This window comes from Ischnura elegans, chromosome 1 (genome assembly GCF_921293095.1).
Source record: "Ischnura elegans chromosome 1, ioIscEleg1.1, whole genome shotgun sequence".
In the NCBI taxonomy this organism is placed as follows: Eukaryota; Metazoa; Arthropoda; class Insecta; order Odonata; family Coenagrionidae; genus Ischnura; species Ischnura elegans.
The window spans coordinates 132,770,120-132,791,815 of record NC_060246.1 but is presented as its reverse complement, the minus strand read 5'-3'; the positions used below and the strand labels follow the sequence as shown (position 1 = coordinate 132,791,815).

The 21,696-nt window shown below is 39.3% G+C and overlaps 1 protein-coding gene across 2 annotated transcripts in view; it reads left to right on the top strand.

The window, feature by feature from the left end:
• Positions 1-21,696, top strand: part of LOC124170267 (serine/threonine-protein kinase DCLK1) — a 282,836-nt gene that overhangs the window by 83,698 nt on the left and 177,442 nt on the right. The window contains exon 2 of one of the 2 annotated variants that reach the window (XM_046549002.1): positions 16,019-16,073. The exons of the other annotated variant lie outside the window; for it this stretch is intronic. The gene's annotated coding sequence lies outside the window, so the exon portion shown is untranslated. The remainder of the gene's footprint in view (positions 1-16,018; positions 16,074-21,696) is intronic. 2 annotated transcript variants of the gene reach the window in all.

Below are 21,696 nucleotides of genomic sequence, written 5' to 3'. Positions count from 1 at the left end.
TTTTTGATTTTCTGAAGCGTAATGAATAACTTTGGATTCCTATTGGTTTAGAGATTTGAGGTGATGTGGTCGCATAACTTGCGGGCGGCGTAGTGTTGATCCTTTCGAAGGGCGATCGCACTGTCTTTCACGTTGTCGCATGCGATTTTCTAGCGAAGGTCGTCCATCGAATGCAATGAGATCGACCTGAAATCGTACGATGTCACATAACCTAACGGTGAGGATCATTGACGCTACGGTGGTGCATTTTTTGCGCAAAGTGAAAACATAGTTGTCGTGATTGTCGGGCTCTTTTGTTCGCTAGAGAGTAGGTTTGAGCGGCGCAAAGTGGCGAAATTGTCGTGTCGACTAAAAAGCGTGCTGCCTCCCGTAATTGGCTCTAAATTATCTCCATTCAAGTGGTGTTGTCTTTTAATTTGCGCGTGACACGTTGGATGAGGGAGAGTAAATCTTGAATATCTGATTTCATTGCCGACTGATACCGGTGGTGTTGAAGGAAACATCGTTATATTTACTCGAAATAACTTTTTCTTCGATCTTTAAGTTACCGTTCTATTATTGTGTAGTGATATATTTAGGATAACGACTTATGATGTTTCTCTTTATTGTTACATTTAGGTTTATTTCCATAATAGATATGAAATTAGTTTGATTTATATTAAATTATTTATTTAAATATTTTTTTCTTGGGTTTAGCTTGAAAATTGGAGAATTTGGATGTTCACTTGTCCTTTTTCCTCGGATTTGAAGTCTGTCCTGACCATTTTCTGTGATGCGTTACGCTATCTCACGAGTTTTAATTGCTATTTGGTCCACAGTAAACACTTCGGCGCTATTAAACCTTGATTTCGAGAATCCCTTTCCTTTGAGTTTGCTTCTGGCAGCAAACAAACATAGTGACATTGATTTTCAAGTGACACGGCGGTCTCGCGATTCAGCCGGTCGCGTCGCCACCGTTCGAAGCGCATTTGGAAAGAAATAATTTCCTCTTTTAAATCACTTGCACCGTAGATCACCGACGACGATAGAAACTTACATTTCCAGTTCCTATCTTAAAAGGAATGGGAACTGCGATGATTAACCTTGAGTCTCCTTGAACTCGCCATAATTCCTCCGTGTTTGGATGTTGCTCGGCAAACCGGTGATGTAGTATACGTTCGCCGAGCGACTTGATGCTTTCATCTTTTTTTTTGTTAGGGGGTAGCCTTGACGCATTCTCGATCGGCATTCCTTTATCGGAAAGTGGCGAATAACATATGTACCAAAGGTTTTTTTTTCTGTTTATTTCAAGGTATCTTCTGCTGTTTTCCTGCTCCATAGATTTTTTAGAAGGGTTCAAAATTAGTTATTTCCATATTACCATTCCGGTAGAAAGTATGGGATTTTCAACTGTTTGTTTTCCTACCTAATGTGTCTTTTTTGTGCTCTTAAAAGTTAATTCTGTTGCGCATTCACTGACGGTTACTTGTAAGATCGCAATAGTGGAGAATATGATACTCGGCAGCAAGCTTCACTATTCCTACCCGTATGCATCCTAGCCAATAGGCTTACAATTTTGCGTGTTCACTTATACCCTTAAGGAAGACACATTTATGTCACTAAATCCTTGCGTTCTCTGCCAAAGATACGACTTACTACCCCTTTTGATATATCCCCTAATTGAATGTAGGAATTGAAAAACATCGGTTACTGAATCTTGGCATCACAAGTATTTCGTTGGGTAATCATAACTTAAATAATAATCAGCAGTTCCTGGACGGTATTGATATATTTTAAGCATCGCCTTGTTACTTGCCTGAAGTTGACATTAATCGAATTTCAAACAAAAAAAGAGGACGTTATCTTTTATAGCAATCGGCAGAGAACGCTAATCAATTGTTAAATGTGGTACTTTTTAATTTTTAAGTTTAAGTCTTCGATATTCAGTTCCTTACTGTATCCATCATCCAGCAATTACTTATAAGGCAAGAGAGTGAAAGACTCTACTGCTTACGTATCAGCCATTTCAAGGATTTTAGTATTGCCTTTCATCCAGCCTTGGGATATGCTAATCGTGTTAATCAGAGCAAAAATTTTAACGTGACTGTTTATAATTGCATCTCCTGATATACTTACCTTGGAATGATTTCCTATTGGCCTCTTGCTTAAGTAAGCTCATGGTTGTTGATATTACTTTCATGATTTTGTTCAGCAGCGAGCATCGTTTTCTAGTTTGATTCATATATATTTTGGATACCTCTTGGTCGGGGTAACAGTATTTGGTTACTGTAGGATTTGGGGCGTTGTTGGAAAATTGTAACTACTTTCATTTTCGTACTTGTAGAGGCATTGTGGATTTAGCATGAGGGAAAAAAACTTATATGCATTGCGAAAATGGCAATTATCTCGTTATAGGGTGTGGGTATGTAAGAAAGGGTGGAAACGACGCGACGGAGCTAGTATTCTGTCGTGAGTGACCTATTGTGTCACTCTAGAGGTCGCAAGGGCGCCAACAAGGTCGACTCGAGTGAAATCGATTCACTTTTCTTCAGGAAGGCTGTTGTGCGGATTTATGATTTTTCTGCCCCGGTTGCTACTGGTACCACATCGTGCCCACGATTGAGCTTACACTTTCATGTTAGTGAGGGTCAATCGGGTTAATTATTATCGGAGCCCTCACGTACGTGATCCGAGCGTCCTGAATAAGACGCCCTTCTTCACCCTCCGTATGAAAGGCCTTTCGAGCATGTGATCGTGTAATCTCTGAAGGTCTTTAAATTTCCTGAATGTATGGTCGCAAGCAGGGGAGCGACTTAAGAAAGGTAAATACATTTATCTAATTAAAATGTTGGCCTTTTGTGAACTGATGAATATTTTTTATTTATTTATCGATAATATTTTTCACTTTTGTTGTTATTACGGAGTATCGTTTTTCATTCATGTTTCTTGGTACCAGTAATACCACTTGCCATTCTGGTAATAATTTAAAAATTTTAATGTTTAAAATTAGCTTCGTTTGTGGTCACATATTGCGTTTCACAATGCTTTTCGCCTCTACGTCGAAAATATATGGACGTCCTTCACTTTCACTTAATAAGTAGTGCTAAGTCACATATATATACTAAAACGCAGGGAAATTACCCGAAATCTGGAGAGCAACCCTTGATTCGCAAATTATTTTATTACATCAATCCTCTTCAATATGCCAAAATTAGTCGGATGACCGCTAATGTTTTATTTGGATTGCAAAGGAAACTGAGTTTCTTTCTGCGATATGTATTAAGAGCCTAACCTTCGAAAGTAAGAAAAAAATCGAGAATTCCAGTTGTGTAAACAGACATTGACATTGACGGAGGACAATCAATAATTCACGAACTATTGGCGAAATATTTTGCCAAACAAGACCATTCTCTGATATAGGCTCGGAAGCCTGCTGCCGAAGGGAATGCGAAAAAAAGAGGAGAAAAAAAGCTATGGCATCTAATGGAGACGATCAGTCAAAACATCTCGGGAAAACTCTCAGCTGTCGCTCGAAGCTAAAGCGGTTTACTTCTTCCGTGGATGGAAGACATATTGGTATTTTATGAGCGAGGAAGCTTAGCTTACGTCTGCGGTCAAAGTCTCCCTTCTTTCTTCTCCGAAGGCTGTTAGTTTATTTATGCGCAGCTAGAAAGAGAAAAGTGATGAGGAAGTTGGATGCCAAAAAGAGAAAAACAAGAGAGATTGAGCGACTGGGCAAATCATTTGTCACGCGAGGACCCAAGCTAGGGTATTGGAAAACTTGTAAAATGCGACATTTTACCATTTCATGGGGTCTTTACAAATGAATGCTTCCTTGCGGAAAAGCTTTAAGAGGACGCGTCTCGACCTTTTTCCTAATGTTTTCTTCTGTAATACTTCAGGTATCATCTTGGAATTGATGTCTGAAGAAGAACCTGTTCAACATTTAGAACAACCTGTATCTTAGGTATGAAGATTTTGCCACAATAGTTTCTCTGAGTCAAATACTATTTCTTCATTTTGGATGCTCAATGAATGAGTAAAGTTACTTTCAAAGTGACTTTAATAGACTTTATGGAAACCAGACAAATTACAGACTATTTATCTTTCAAATACATCACAAACCCAGAGCTGACTGTAGTTTTTCTGTATCTTGATAGAAGAAAGTCTCTTCCTTGATGTTGGCTGATTTCAAGAAAAATTCGAGGTTTTATATACTAGTGACTATTCTTACTCGATTTCCACGGCTTTAAGTTCCAGTATCTTTTACAGTGACTCTTTTTGAGTGTTTTACACATTTTTTACTAAAATCAAATTGTTGTGAACAGTCTCCGAGTCGCATTGCTCTCTGCTTTGTAACAAAATGTTCCTCCACAAGCAAACAATTTTGGGTTACGTCGGTAGGTATTTGAATTTATAGATTTTCATGGGACGGAAAAGAAGCGCACAACATTCAAATGACCTCTAGTGTCATCATCTCGTCATGTGTTTGCTTTTTTTTTCTTCCAATATTTCAATTATCGGTCGCCAACTACTATTTCTTTCTTGTGACAGGTGGGATTGCATTTCACCCGTCTATTCGCGTCGCCTGTTGTTTATTTTACATCGAGTTATGAAAATTGAGATCCATCAGTCGAGACCAACCGTTTTATTAAATTTTTCATTTGTTATGAAATGTAATTTTGCGTTGAATACAGACTAATTTTACGAAGGGAAAATGTACATTTTTTCTCATGAAAATGGGATGACTATGAAAAGAGGATTTTTTCTTCCGACCTAATTAGTTAATGTCATGAAAGATATGAATCTACGACGTAGTTTCGTGCAAAGCTTATTGTGTTCGTAGATTTTTGTGGGAGAATATCTGCCAGGAAGGGATTAGATTAGCTTGATAGATCCATAGCGTGTCTGCTGAAATGAAAAGCAGTCAAAATTCTTCTTCGCCCAGGATAGGCCCTCGGTAGGGTGAGCGAGGTGGGTTCATTGCTCCAGGACCGTCGGCGGATGTTATTAAGCGGAAGGGTTGAGGGGGAGGAGGGCTGACTTTGTCTCCCGGTTCCCTTCGATTGGCCTGCGAGGGAGGGAGGGGGTTTGGTTAAAGGGTAGGACGGAGGATTCTGGGAGATTTCAGGGCGCATGAGTTGGGGATGAAAGCTATCCAAGGGAAAATATCTCCCTTTGATTAAATCGTCGATTGCTATGGGGAAGAAGACCAGAAGCTATCCGTATTTTAGGGAAGTTAATGCCTATATTGGATGAGACAGACGTCAAGGCTATAATGCCGTCTCCGTTGGTTTCATAGCCGTCTATATTAACTTGGTTCCTCAATAAAGTGCTATATATTTCATTACTACAAGTATGTAGCCAATCATAATACGAATCACCGCTACTAATCGGCTTATTTCTTGGGAATACAAGGATGACTAAATAGCTATTTTATATGCCTTTGTGATAAAGTTTAATCTTCTAAATTACATTGGTAGCATTGTTATCCGGTGACGTTGAGTAAAAAATGTCGTCTTTGACCTCCCTGGTATTTCATCTATTCATTTCATTTAGTAAGCACTCTCCAATTCACATGATTAAGACAAGTCTTGTCGAAGTACTAAAATGCCTCTTGATAGTATAAATAGTTTTATATGCTTAGATTGATTCGTATTGTTTGATTCAATGCCACGTTTTGCTTTTAGAGACGGGAGCAACTTTTACCCGTATTTCTGAATGCCTGGGATTCGAAGATTTCATAAAACTAGCTGTGCTCTTGAGACATGTATTAACTAAACTTTGGCAGAATTTGAAGTAAAGAGGCCAATTTTCTGTGATTAGTTCAAGTTATAAGAGTTTTATTTATGGTGTCGTGCTTTTCCATGCCTTGTGACAGTCTTTAATTTGATATATCGCTATCAAAGGCATTGTGAATTCAAAAATAGGTTTTCTTTTCGCCTGCAAATTTTAAAATATCGTTGAGACTAAGGATAGGTCTCGGTAAAATTAAATCTATTTATAATGTATGTCCTTGTAAATTAACGTATTTTATTGGGATGCCGGAGAGCCTTATACTTCAGATACTGTGTGAAGGAGAGGCTTACAAGTATCTTTGCTCGCCAGGTGAGATATAGTGAAGTTACTGCAAATATTGATAATTATTTATTATTTTACCGTAACCTCTAAATTTCAGAAACCAGACTTGCATCGCTTATTCCACTGAGGAGACTGGTGGTATTTCGGTTGTTTTTTTTATGTAGGCGGCTTGATGTTAGCTCAGCACTCATTCGCTTTTTACGCTGGCTTGGTAATCCGAAATCACGAGTCATGTAAATAAATTCAGTCTTGTTTACTCAGGAGAGTCGGAAAATTTTCAGTTTACCACTCCAACCGGATTTATGTTGACATTGGAGATTGTGCGCCTCGAATCCGCATTCACCGTCTGGATTGATAGGTCGTTGTATTCGTGTTGCAGAAACTGTGCGGTATCCAGAATATATTGGTACTTAATAATAAACTGTTCATTTTTTACTTCGATCTTGAACTTCTATGCCGTCTTACCGGTGTTGAAAATGTATTTGATCTGTGTAAAGTTGCGCGGGTCATTTGAATAGATATGATATATAATAGAATAATAAAATGTAAAAAAATATAATACTGCACGATCTAGGCTCCTACGTGGCTCGTCATCATCTGATACATGTGCATCGAAAACGTCAAAACCTCGGTCGTACAGTATTAAATTTATATGGCATTATAATTTTTTACGTTTCATTATGTTAAGTCGATCCATGAAATCACGCCCGAGACAACAAATTATGTGTAATAGAAAACATTTATTTCGACGACTTCCAAGCTCTTCTCGTTCCCTCTAATTATTTAAAATTTCGGAGGTTGGTTTTCATCTAGTAATTGCCTTGATAATGAAGCTTTGGGGTCGTCAATATCTCGAGACATAAAACGGCGACATGGTGAAACACCCGATAGCATGGAGCATTCATCCACGCAACACCACGAGAGCCTTCATTAGTTTGTCTTTTATTATTCGAGATTTTTTGTCTATTCTTACGCATTTAGTTTGCTCAAGATTCCGCGATGACCTTGCATTTTCAGCATTTCTTAGATACAGCTGCCAAGGGAGTTATTGTTTGTCCACTTTTATATATTTTATGAGAAAAATTAGTTTGCAGAGATGTATGACAGATGAGGGACTCTAAGAAGGGACAAAACTGAGGGTATTCGAGAGTTCTGAGGGAGATGGAATTTCTCTTTCAAAAAGTTGGCTTATTTTGGAACGAAGAGGTTGGAGTTCCACGGGAGCTTCTTTTTTAGGGATGCTTCCAAAATATCCCAGGTTGATGACCTATGGTGATGATGCGGAGGTTTTTGAATGGCAATTCGTTGCATTTCGTGTCTAGGAGACCGAGTTAATGATTTTTGTTCACTAGTCATTGTGTAGCTAGCTTCAGACATCTGCCAGCTCGTGTGGGCGAATAAAAAAATCGTTTCGAATCATGGAGTACTTTTTCTACCCCAATGGGGCTTTTCAGATTTTTCTCAGCTTTATGGAAATTATTGTATATCTCGTCATGACAAGAAGATTGTAATTTTTTCTGTCTATGAGCTTGAGACGATAGACGGGATGACCTTCGAATACTCTGTGGAAATTTCAATTTTTACCCGCATAAATGGAGACCTAAACTATTTTTTTCTGGCAGTTAAATCCCAGGGGCATTATTTCCCATGCTTCAAATAGTCTTCGGAAAATTTTCATTTTTAATTCTCTTGAAAGAAGTTTCCAATTTATGTCAGTTTCGTGTTTATAATATCTAGTTTTCATTTCGTAAAAACTAGTAAATTTAGTGTAAGTAATTGCGTATCAAATCATTGGGAGGAAGTTCTTTTCCATATTAGCCAGTACCTATGTTGTAAATATAATCAATAGATGTTGTCAAGGATTTATGATTTGCTTGAGAACTTGTTGTTTTGTGATGTGCACACGTTGACATGGGGTTTATCTCTCAATAAGTTGACTTTGGCCTGTGTTTGCTTATTTTGCGTCTCTCACTTGAAGTTTTTTTTAGTTAAATGTGCTTTACTTCCTGTTTGGTATGTGTGATTTTCTTTACTCTTCAGTCTTTCACTCATACCACGCACTGCTTTAATTTTATTATGTAGGAGTCAGATCCAATGACTCTTCAAGGTGTCTCCGTAGCTGATTCCCCCCCCCCCTCTTAATCGGATCTGTGTAATGTGGCAATTCCTCTTCGGTGTTTGTTTCCCGGGAAATGTTTGAGGAGGACGCGACACGTATCGCTCGCCCGGAATAATCAGTTTCAAAGGGTCGGAAACGTTCGTGTAGCTGCTATCCTAAGGTTTACGCATCCGTGGGTGATTCACTTCGGGGAAGTGTGTTGCCTCCTTTCCGTCATCCCACGTGGAATGCCACTGGAAGCGAAAGGAATCGCTTCGTCGGATTAATTGGAGGAAATCAGCTTAAAGCGTCGTTTCCTGGTTAAGGATTCGTCATTTGATCCGGGGAGTCACTTTTGCCGATTCCTCCTCTGATGTGGTGAGGTCGTATTCCGTGTAAAGCATAGCAATGAGATCGGAGCGTTTTTTTATTCACTTTGAAGTTATTCTTTTTAAAGTCTTGAAAAATGGTATGAGAGTGAGGATTTTGTTTCCAGTGATATTTTAATTTCCCCTTAAGCAATGGGATGGTGGCGGTTTTTATTCGTCTGTAAGTTATGCTTTCGTTAGCCTCAGAAAATGGTGTGAGAATGAGTATTTTACGGCAATTGAATTCCTAAATATACCTTGTTGTTTCCAATTCATACTTTAATTTCCCCTGAATTATACTTCTGGTGAAATCCATGTTTTTTTAGTGCTGAGGAATCAGTATTTGCTTTAAACGTTTATTTTTTCTCCTACCATGAATTTCGCATGAAGGCTGAGATTTTCATTTATAATAAAAATAAATATTTTATTCGCTGGACATTTCGGGTGTGCTTTCAGGACATGTTTTGGCGAAGCTTTTGAAATGAAAGTCTTTATTTTTGTTTCTCTTTTCCACTCAACCTAATTGCTTCCTTTTATCTGATCCTTTTGATTTTTTCCTTATTAAGGGCGATAAAGGACTTTAAAAAATACTCATCTCATTTTAATATGCATCATTTTCGCCCTTAATTTTAAGCCTTTAAATAATATATATAGTAATATAATTAATTACAATTTGATATAATAGTTCATATTTTCTGGCTACAGTTTAATTTCGAGTTGATAAATGCTATAAATATTTTTAACTATTAAGTCTTGAAAACCTTTTACTTTGAATTTTTAGCCTTTATGATCATGGCGTGACCGCTAAAATGCTTTATTTTCTTGTACTAGTTATGACTCCTATTTTATCTATCGATTTGCATCAGATTCCACCTGAATCAATGCAGAATTTTCTAATCGAAAACAGTTGATTATTTTTATCTGCAGGCCGTTGTACCTTTTTTTCTCTGTGCTATGCAGATAATAACGTTTACACGCTACTTGAAAAATTTATATCAAATTATACCGGAACGATCATTATCGTGGCCTATGGTACGTTATTAATGTATCATATCTAGTGAGCTCAAGATTCGACATAAATATATGACTACCGTTTGCAGGTACAAACTTTTCATCGGCATTCATCAAAGCTGTGAAGTCTATGACGTCAAACATTCTTCGTTTTTGCAAATCGTGGAAAGAACACGATCATGCTAATGAAAACGCTTAATGGAATGTGATTCTGCGAAATGTTTTCTGTCACCAGGTGAATCATTAATTGCAGGCCAGAGGTTTTTTTTATTTTGCTAAGTTTGCATGATGCCTCCTAGCCATTAGCCTTTGCTCTCTTTACGGCCGTTTCACGCCCGCTGGAATCGTTAGGCTTGCCTTAATCGGAATGATAGAAGTTCTCTGATGTGGGAGGGTTAGCGGAGGGTAAATTTACTGCTTCCCAATGGTTGGATATTTTACTGACGTTAGTTATATTATTCGCTTTCATTGTGTTTTGCAATTACGTTTTCAGTGTTTCAATTTAGCATACCCAGCTTTAACATAATGATGTTGTTGTGTTTGGTTGGACGAATGCACGAAGGATTTTCTTTCATACTCATCGTACTGTGTATTTAGTGGAAAGCCCAGTCAAGTGGAACTTGAAATCATCTTTGACTTCCAACTGTGAATATGCTTGGATTATATGCATAAAATACAGATCCGTATTCTATCCTTTGTCGTGTTGTTATAGGCTTACATTAAAATGAAGTTATGAGATCTGGTTAAAAGGAACATCGTGAATCCTTTGGCCCCCCGGTATGCGGTTTTAGGGTAGTCATGAACCAAACCGAACCTAAATCTTATATCCAAGGGTCGCTTCATTGGGTTTGCTTTGATGAAGTTCTCATAGAGATCGTAATTCCCTAGGCGGTCTCAATTAATTTGCTTGGGTATTGCTCCTTCTCTGGCAACCTGCCGACTCCCGTGGAGTTTTTGGATTTCATACGAGATTCTCGCAGTTAATGATAGAACCTTGACCTTTCAAAGGTTTGTGATTGCATATTTTGAATACCTACGGTAAATAGAGTGCAAATAAATGTTAGCCAGAGTGTTTCTTTGAACATGGTTATCTTAGTAATGATATCCAGTGTTTTACTATGAATTTTCCTACCATTTTTTCGCCCAAATTTTGGAAGATAATTTATGATACTCTACTGGTCCGTAAAAAAATTTTAAATGTCATTTATGGTCACAAAATACGTTTTTTATTGAAAATAGATAATTCGTTTCGCATAACTTTATAAAATCTTTATTTCCTTTGATATGTTGCCTTTGAAACGCCTCTCAGGTCATTCATAGCCGGAATCCCGCGATTCTGGAGATCAGAGAAAACTCCTTTGACTGCCTGCCATTCCATGCGCGTGTGACGTCAGCGTAGGCAGCCTGCCTGCTATAGCAGATAAAAAGCTTTCTTTTAAAGGACTTGTTTTTTTTTTCTTTTTAAAATTTGTGTTCGGTGAAATTAGCCCATAATTTGAAGAAATGCTAGAAAAGCGACATCGGTTCATTGCGACAAATTCATGACACAATGCAATACGTTGTTTGAAAAACCTCGGGAAAACAGAAGCTTTTTGGTCTGGATATAATAGAAAATACAGAAGATTTCGTTAACGAGTGTTTATAGTTCCTCATCTATCTTTAAATGCTAATATTTTAAATTACGTATCTATCTTTTGTGACCTGTTTATTAAAAAAGGAACAGTAAATGAAGTTGTCATAACTCATCTGGGCCCGATGCGGTGGGTACTACCGCCGTCCCATAAATTCCATGCTGCTATGTTATGCTATCGACTAATATCTAAGAATAAATAAGACAGTAATTGTGGAAAAGTGCGGCTACCTTTTATTTCAATATGTTGAACTCCCAATATATCGCGCCTCAATTGTTTGAACTTAAGGACGAAGATCGAGCGTGCCGTGGCTATTGGCAGTTTGAAAGTCCAATGAAGTTGCTGTCATAGCATTCTTAAAGATTGGCACGAGAATATTTTGCTTGTTAATCTTATTTTACTCTCAAATTTATTCCAATGTAATTCCATTGCTGTTTTGAGTATAGTTTCTAAATTTTTAGGAGAATTGAGGGATTAGTACAATCAGTCATCATGTCTGAGTTGGTTTTTAATTAAATCTGCCGTGCGGCCATATTTAATGACGAATAAAATAACTTTAAAAGACATTTTCTTCATTTGCCGTGTTTTATTCTACTTCAGTTTTTATTTACATGATTAGTTCCTTTTTATCTAGCTCAAGCTCCACGTTTTGTTTTTATATGCTAGAAATAATGCTTTTTTTTCTCCTGTCTCGGAGGTATCAGAAAAATTCGCATTTGTTCGCCGGAAGCAGGTCCTGTCACAGGTTCTCCGAATGCTTTCACCTTAACCCAAGTGAAGCTCTATCTGGGAATTGGATTTTCCAGGAAATAACCTGGCTATAGAAGAAAATTCTTTTGCCTACATTTTCTGTTATGTGAATCACGATCGAGTTCTGGTATGGCCGGGCGTCATATGATCAATGGTTCATTGACTCCTATCGTTTCCATAGAAACGATATTTTTAGGTTACTGAGTTTAAAACACTTATGAGCGTCCGAATGGTTGCTGTGGAACTTTAACTTCACTCAAAATTCGCTCATCCATTTGAGTGCTGTTTGGAGTCTGGAAGCTTAGCCCACCTCACGAGGAGTATCATCGATCGTGAAGCCGATGACAAACTACCTACCGTAATTTAGTGTCCATGATTGAAACACAAATGGTAATATCCACACTATTTTATTTATCACTTAACCGACCATGGTGTCGACACTTGCTATCATTTTCAAGGTAATACAACAAAAAACTCTCTCGGTATATATACACATGCCAAAGTAGTAGGTGGTGGGCATATGGAATTGGAGTGAGGGGAGTGGGAAGTTCAAAAATGACACCAAGTGTCGAAACCATGGTCGTTTAAGTGATAAATAAAATAGTGTGGATATTACCATTTGTGCTTTAATCATGGATATAGCATTATTCCACAAAATTAAGCCTGAGACGATTTTATACGTTCGTAATTTATTGCCTACGTTTATAGTCGGCGAGGGTTTTTATAGCAAAACAATGGTGTATTACGTAACGACGAGTTGCCAATCAGGGCATCGGGGAAGATGTTGGCTGCTCGATGGCCCCTTTTTGGGGATTATGCCTCGCGCGTTTTCTATTCGTGGAATATATTATTCCACCCTGATAATATCCCCTTTCGGTTGTAGATCGGGTTGGCTTCCCACTCCGTGGTCTCGGGTTCAAATCCCATTGGTGGCAGAGAATTTTCCGAGACTGCTCGATCCCTGCTTGAATGTTGTTTGGAGGAATTTCAAGCGCAACAATTCGTCCATCGGATATGTCGAGCTGTGGTCCCCTTGGCGCCTTCAGCTTAGACTATTGCCAACGCCGGGTTTCTCTCCTCCCTTCACTTTTTTCCGGGTTTCCTTTCACTCCTTCCTTACTCCTCCCTTATGGCAAATGGCTTAGGCTGTCGGTTGCGTCCTCCAAATACCTTACCATACCCTTTCGGTATTTTATCTCGAGCCGCTCTTGTGTGTAGGCTCTTCGATCACACCCTCCTCCTCGACTCTCTGTGTCATTGACACCCTCGAATGTTTTCGTTGCGAGGCGCACAATCGATTATTATACAGGCGAGGCTCGTCGTCGGCGTTGGTTGAGCGCGGAGGCTCTCGCGACCGCCGAAGGAAGAATAACCCTTCCCAGAGTTCCCTCGCTCTTTCGCTTCCAGTTGGAGATGGGAGAGGGGATGGCCGGAAAACAATAGACGAGCGCGAGTGGATAATGGCGGAGTAGACGGTGAAATGGGGAGGAGGAATGGGGAGGGGCCGATGAGTGCCAAGGGCCCCCGAGGTCGAATTCCTTTTGCGTGTCTGTGGGAGTGGATGGCGGGAGGAGGAAGCAAAGTCTTATGAAAGATGGAAAAAAGGAAGAATATAGGTTTCCATAAAGGAGCAAAAGGCTGACTCTATCTTTTTGTATATTTTTATTTTTCATTTCTTCTCAGGGTCGCAAGTGTAAGAACCCTTCGATTATCGAGCTTGAAGTCGAAGGGTTATTACTCCTACCCGCGGTTGTCATGGCGCCATACATTTTTCCGCGAAATCATGTGCGTCATGAATCTTACGTACCGGAGAGGACGATATAAAGATGTGCTTACCCGAGAACAGAGCTTTTACCAACGTGGTTAAACCTAGGAGTAAATAAGAGCGGTCAAAGTGGCTACGCTGGTGGCTCCATTCGTATTTTTATTAGGCATTTAGTTAAATAGGGTCATTTGAGCGAAAAAGGTTCCATTATAATTTATTTCTCAGTCTTTATAATTGTAACTTCCAAATGAATCCAAAAGTAGATCTTAGTGACCCTCGCACTCGGCTAAGGCGAGATCTTCTCGCTTTTTGTATGTGACATCAGTATTACGACAGTATAGGTGTTCGAATAGTGAATTATTTTCCCTGCGCTGAGGAAAGAAGATGACTGCCTCAAGGCTCCACACCATTCCAAATCTCTTCCCTCTATATATCCATGATCTGTAGCCTACTCGTCTCTTTTACTGTCATTGTAAATTAATTTAGACTTGCAGGTGAGCCTTTTTCGATGAGTAAGGCTCAATCACTTCATAGCAAGTTTTCTTTTTGTAGATGTAATTGTAAATCTGCATAACGCAACCTCTGCGAGGGCCATTACGAAGGTACCAAAATTAAGTTGGTGTATTAGACTCTCGCGAAAGCGATGACTTTTTGAAGACGTGTGTAAATGTGAAGTAAGCTTTTTGGTGGTAGACTGGGGTTAGTGGCTTCGATGACCTTATCTCATGACTATTGATGATGATGACTATATATAGTGTTCGTTCGATCCCTGAGATATCATATTGGTGTTCAATTTGGCACTAAAAATTCAACGTGGGGAATAAAGTTCAACTCGTTGCATCTTGTAATGCAAGGCCCCAAACTGCTCTAAATTCAGCTGGCCTTCCGTTTCGGACGGTGCGGCCAAGTTCTGCGATGCCCTTAGGCGTTTGCGCTAGATACGTCCAGCGTTCGCGTTCGTTAGGGACAGCTGTGAAAAAAGACTATTCGAAAAAAGGAGGAATTCCCGAGTATGCTTCTACAGCATTTTTATTCCTTTTGGCGAATGCCACCACGCCGTCGCTTCCCGTTTCCACTCCCTTCCCTCCCCCCTCCCCGCAGTCTCTCCGTCACCCCCCTTCCAATCCTCACCCTTCTTGAGACTTGCGGAGTGACGTCGTCGTCTTCAGCGAGATGACTCATGCGAGCGGCGGAGGGGAGGGTGAGGAGGGGGGCTTGCCCTTCTCGCGGCTGTGATCCGATTGCCTTCACCTCCCCTCCTTCTTCAATTCGACCTTCTCCCGTCTCCTCTCTCCTTCTTCCTTCCTTCCTCCTCGTCACCGCCGATGGCTGTGGTTGTTTTCCGCGACAGGATGCACGCGCTCGCAAAGAGCGCCTAAGCCCCATGAGCCCTGACTGGCGTGGATTACGCAAGGATATGAATGCGATCATTGAAAAGTTTTTTCGATGCACCAGCTACTTCACGATTCAACTTACTGTAGACGTTTTAAGGTGAGGTTGAATTTTTATTCGCGAAGTGTACCACTCCCACTCGACTCTTTTTTCACTGCCATTACCTGGCTTTTGATGTGATCCACACGTCACCTACGAGTAAAGATCCTCTTTGGTGAATGACACTAGAGTCGGATTTACCGGAATTGTATTTATCATCGAGTCAAATATTCATTAAAATTAATTAACCAGACATTTAAATTAAAAGAATTACTTTTATTTTAAATGTCTGGTTATTTTTGAAAATTTATTAGTGATTCAATTTAAATGACTTTCTTTAAAAAAATATTATGGCCAGCAAGTATTGTCTTCAAAACGCAAATAACTTAGTGAATTATATTACTTGAAACCTTTTATAAAATGAGGTTCAAGGGTAGTTGTAATCTGCCTTTCTTGAATTTAGAAAGGGCTTTACTATTACCCTGGTTTTGATGTGCTACAACAAATCTTCCAGACAACTGTTTGTGAAAGGTTTTGTTATCGCATTAGCCAAAAGTATTTGTATTCTCTAGGCTGGAATTTAACTCCATCAATGGCTACCATTAAAGAAGTTACTTTTCTTAACAGCGAATGGTATCTTCCAAGCACAATTAACGATTCGTATGGTGTTGAATAATAAAGACGATTTCCATTCTCGAAGTTTTAAACTGCTTCCCGGTTTTCGATTTGCTCTAATTTGGGAGGATGAAGGTGTGGTCTATCTTGATTGATTGGTAGTCACCTAGTTGATCACTTTTGATGAATTTAATGAGTAATAGTCCTATTCTGTTTTTAATTGAGATTTTTAGGATTTTATGTGTGTTTTTCATTGAAAATTTGCATTAATTTTTTATTTGTCCTTCAGGTATGCTCCCCTTGTTCAAAGATCTCCGCCCTGGGGTACCACCGCAAAGGTGGAGGTAAGGCTCTCTCCTATTCAGCTTGTTTGCCTTGAAAAATAATCGGGTCATCGTGGCCATTGTATAAGATCCATCGCGGTCATTGTATCGTAGTCACCATGCAAGACCTTTGGAGAGAGATGTTACTGGTGTTTATTTAAATTTTCTGAAAAATGCAGTTTTCCCCGATTTTCCTTTAAAATTAACAACTCCTCGTTGCGGTCCACATTTAACAACTCCATTGTTATAGTGGTTGCGGCGCAATGACAAACCGAATACCATGTGAGTAATGTCTGTGTTTTATTCTTGTTTCAGTCGATTTATTCATTTAACTTTAAAATAAAGCGTGTGGGCTTAAAAATCAGGCTTTTGGATGCTTGGTAACTTCCGAAGCCTTAATTCCTTCTTAGTAAACCCACCGTATGACCGAGATCTAGCCTTATGTATTTGAGAAAAGATATCGTAGCATTTCTGAGGGATTAATTCGAAACTTATGTCTACCTCGAGCTTTTGAATATGCATGGGCTGTTCAATATCCAGCGGAAGCCTTTCTTTTGACTGCCTGAAGCACTTCGACTTACCGAAGTTGCGCTGTATGTATTTTCCTCGCTGCCGTCGAAGTCTAGTCTTTTGTTTTTTCTCCGTTATTTGGAGACACCGACCTGTTTTCCCGCTTGCAACCACGCCGAGTTATCTCTGTGCGTATGCGCTGGTGATAGCGAAGAAATTGATAAACGTTGCCATGCGGGCAACAAAATAAGCACTCACCGTTGGATTGAACACCCATCTGTACCCACTGCTGTGAAAATAATGGAGTCACTGAAAATGGTGCCGGTGAGGAGGAAAAAAGGGAAGATATATGCCGGGGAATTTACCTACTTTTTTGTTCCACTTATTGAGTGAAATGCTTTATTCAATCGTAGAAACTGGTAATGTAAAGTTAATATTTATTTTAAAATTCCCCCGTCTCTCCGAGAAAATTCATATGGGGTTTGTTCGTTCCTCTTTCTGTGCACGTGTTGAACAAAAAATTCGTTTTATTCAAATTATGGCTGCCTGGAATCATTTGTTTTGTGTTTAATATTCACAGCCGTATTCAAAGGTTTCTCAATACTTTTTCACGTTATACTCACGAAATTGCTCGATATGAATTGTGGGAAACTTTTAAGGAGTAACTTACGCTATAAATGGTGGATGACGAGAGAAAATTTGTGAATAGGGACGAGAAAGATGGCGTGCTATGTGGGGAGATGTTGAAAGCCGTGGAAGAGAAAATGATGTTCAGTAAAATAAAAAGTGGAAGGAAAAGAATAGAATTCATGGATAGAATGAGTCTTATCAAAAAAGTTTTGTTTCCATTGTGCAGTTTTACTTTATATTCGCATAGTGAGTTTTTTTAGAGTTATATACAGAAGGTCCCCATCATAGGAAAAATTTCCTCTTCAGAGAATATCACAATTTTGTTATTATGTATACAGTCTTTGCGAGCCTGTAGCACGCATGTTGAAAATCAAAAAGATAATCTGTAACTCTTTTCCCTCCGGGATGGCTATTGGCCCTCGTCATAAATAAGAACCAACAATGCTTTGGTTACTGAAAACATTTACACTAGAATGGAAGGGAATATGCCTTATGTTGGCCCAATATCGACCTGAAAACGCCAGAGGGATTACTGGCTGACCTCTTACCGACGGCAATGCTGGACGCGGTGCCACCAAAAAAGTGGAAAATCTGAATTCAGTCGATGTGAGCTTCGTGATTGGGTCGGTCTCCCTTCCTCTGTAGTGTCGCTTCGCTTCTATCCATCCTGCTAACTGGTACATGTATTTTGAACGCGTTGGGAATCCGCCTGGAAGTAAGTTAGTGCTCCTCTCCTTCCGTGTTAAGGGCCGTATGCAGATCGGGGTCACGCTCCTTCTATCGCTATTATCTTGTCCTTTTTTTTATTGTGTCCCCGTTTTAAAGGAAATCGAAACTGGATTGCCGTTGCAGAATGCGCAGTGAAAATTAGATTCGCAGTTTTTTTCCGGATTCTCTCCCTTGACAGTAGGCTCTTCTCTCTCTGTTTCACATACCCCCTGGGAGGTTAGGATGCTGGTCGTGTGAGCATCCGCTGTCCCGCCCCGCGTAATCAAGGCGATTTGATGTAAAGGGGGCGATGGAGGCAGTGGGGTGTTACGCGGGAAACGTCGCGGTTCTTTGAACCCTCGTGTCATTTGGAGTGCAAATATTGCAATTTCCTCTCCGGTACATACATGCGAGACACTTCGTCCTCCTGTTGCGAGTCCCGAATGCGTCCTACGTTCGGATCTTGCCTGTTAGTGAATTTTGTGCCCAGCAACAGCTGCAGAGCTATTCCATTGGTTCCAAGCTTTGTTTACCCGAGTTTAATGTAAATTTCATCGTCAAATACGGAAATCCTGGAGCACAAAATCGTCTGAAAGGCTTCCAAGCCAGCTTACTAGTAGTACCTTGATGGTAGATCTAGGTAGGTACTTTGTTTTCATTTCTCTTCAATTCCGTGCGTCAGGCAATAATTAATAATTACCGCCAAAGTCCAAAGGAGTCTATAGATGATGAAATTATACAGTTTGTCTCAGTCTAGTTAAGATCACTCATGCATTTTATATCTTTGAAAATCTCTGCATCATAAGGTGTCTCCTGAAAAAAAAAACACTCAACCTCTTGTTTCTCACGTATCAATCTCTGTCTCCAAGGGATCTGAATCGAAGCAATCAAATTTAGCCGATGCCTTAACAGTTCTTTATATTTAAAAAATCAAATTTTTACATTAATCGTTACAATAATTGGTCGTTAAAACAGTGGAGTATGCGTTTGGAGGGACACAAAGAAAAAGTAGTATTGGTTGTAGTAACCATTAAAAAATTTCACTTAAAGTTTAAATTCTGAAAAAAATTTGGCTCTCTTGAGGCACACGAATAGCAGTCATAGGAAGATATATCCTTATCGCTGAAAGATAGAATTCTGGAGGAAATGTATTCTTGGTGTGGCGTACACGGATAGCACTCATACGAGGTACCACCTTATCCATTAGAGCCTACAAAAAGCAATATTGATAATGATATCTGCGTGATTAGAGTTATTTTTCATAATTTTTAAACGGACGAAAATGTCTCCGGGAGCATCACTTCTCTAAATAAGGTGTTATCGGGTTTCCAACAGGGCGATACTGTGATCTTTCAAAACTTTACTCAGTCTATTCGCCGGGAAAGCTCGAGATCTTTCTCAATCCCTTCTCTAGTTTTGGTTAAGTTTTGAATAAGAAAAATTGCAATAGGTTGAAGTAGCTAAGTTCAGGGTGTGGCTTTATTACGCTACCGTTTGAATGACTTCAATTTAACCCAAAAATTGGACGATTGGTATAGCACTTATGCGTTTTTCAATTCCGTTGTAGTATTGCTAGTCTGAGTTTGAAAATGTAAATCCAAGTCTTTTTCCCCAAGTGTATTAGTTACTTGAAATGGAATGGCTGTGCCGTTCTTTTAAAAGTGTTTAAAACCTGGGAACCTGCGTTGAAGATGACATGTAACTATAAATAGGACGTGGATTTAAAAAAAGAAATGAATACGTTTATTATTTTTCCGTTTAAAAGTTGACTGGTACAGAAGGCCATTCTCAGGCCAGTTATGATTACTTTTTCCATTCCCGTGTCCAGTTTTGTAATGTTTTCAATTTTTTCCGTAGATTAAAAAGGTCACCGCTGTGTCGGCGCGGCGTAAAAAATAATACTTTTGTCTGACTTCTTTTCCAATAGTCCTTGAAGTCGTGGGAAAAATGACTTTGTTCTCTATACTACTACTAATGCGGAAAAGTCTCCAAATTCTATCATGTTTTGTGGCCATATTGGGGGAAAATCATACTTGCTTGTTAATTTTAATTGGAATATGGGTTGTTATATCCCTATCGTATATTTATTCATGTATGGATAAGTATGGAAAATATTAATGAATACTATAATTAGCTGATAATGATTGCAAGTCAATCGTAGCACCTGTAGTAGAGTTGGTGAAATTATAATGAAGTGGTAAGTACGATATCTTTTTGGATCATTTAATAAGTTAAGTCATCAAGTTTTATTGAAATCCCTGTTTGTGTTTCAAACTGTTAGTTGGTTTTACAGGTGAGGGTTTTGAGCTCGACCTGCGCTAGGCGACTGGAGTATAAATTTCGTGCCTCCAGGGAAATGAAGCCAGTTCGGTTTCCTGGGACGCCTCGCACTTAGAGGATTATCGGTTTTGGTGCTTTTCGGTGTCAAGGCTTCACTCTTAAGTCATCCATTGTCCTCGTGTAATTTCGATGTGGAAATTCTCCCATATAGCTTAAAGTAATAGCTATTGCCAGCAGCATGCCGTTCAATCACTTTAAATGCCTCTGCGACGTTCATTACTTTTGGATGTTTTTCGAGCATCCATTTCAATTTATTCGTATGGTCCGGATATTGGAGGAATCCGTCACGCCTTTGAATCAATGCAGCTTTACTTGGGAGTTGTGATTTTGAAATTTGAAAAAAAACTTTTTTTTTTCAAAACATTCTTCGATATTAATGCTGGGTGCATTCCTTTCGAGTCGTGGGGAGATAGTATTTTTAATTTTTCTCTTTGAGCATCCTTGGAAATAAAAAGAAAAGGGGGTTTCGTCACCATTCATTTTAATTTCAACGCCCTGTGTCCTCTCCGTACATCCAAACCATTACCTGTCATTAGGTGCTGGAAATCGTTCTATCAATTTTATTTCCGCGTTCATTAAAATCCTCAGCTTGTCCTTGTAGTTCTCCATTGATTAATTCGTGCCCTCATTCTCTATTTACATTAAAAATTCTCTCAATACTTGATTTACATGGCCCCTATGTGTAAATCCGTAAAAGCATCCCCTCAACCCTTGATGAGTATTTGAGTGAGCTACCTAAACCTTAAGTGTGACTGTCGCACAATTTCTTTTGCATCAAATGGGTCGTATTGTTCAAACGATTGCCGCGTATCTGATTCTGATATTTCTTTTAAACGGATTTTTTTACTATTTCTGTCGATATTGACGAGATTTTTAATGTTTTAGAATATTTTTCTCATCGAATTATTATCAGTTTTTCGAATGACTCCCTAACGTAGTTTCCAACTGAAGTAGCGGAAGCAGACCTCTCGTAGCCTGGAGCGCAATAACATAGCATATTTTTTCTCGAAAAAAGCCATATTAATTTCGTTGTGCATTCGCCGGTGATAATGCTTGTACTATATAGCCTGTACTTGCGATATATACCTGTGAAGAAAGCTTCGTATTATATATTCAAACTAGTTATAATATTTGGCTTACGCTCGGAATGTGTTTTTCACTCAGGCCCTTGGTCAATGTGGTTATCTGGCCACTCACTAGGTGTCCTCTGATGTCGATATTTCGTTTCCATCCCCTTTTCATACTCCCCCCTTGATAATCCATCCATTCCGACCAACCCACCTGTCCACAAAGCCGGAAATAATTTGAGCCCTCGACCACCTCCCTTATGACGAACGTCCTGGGTACTTAATCCAACGTAACCCTATGTAAGTACCCGTCAGACGCATTATTGTATTACGCTCTACCTTTTATGTAAGTGTGTTTGTTCGCTTTGACGGATGGCGAAGACAATCCC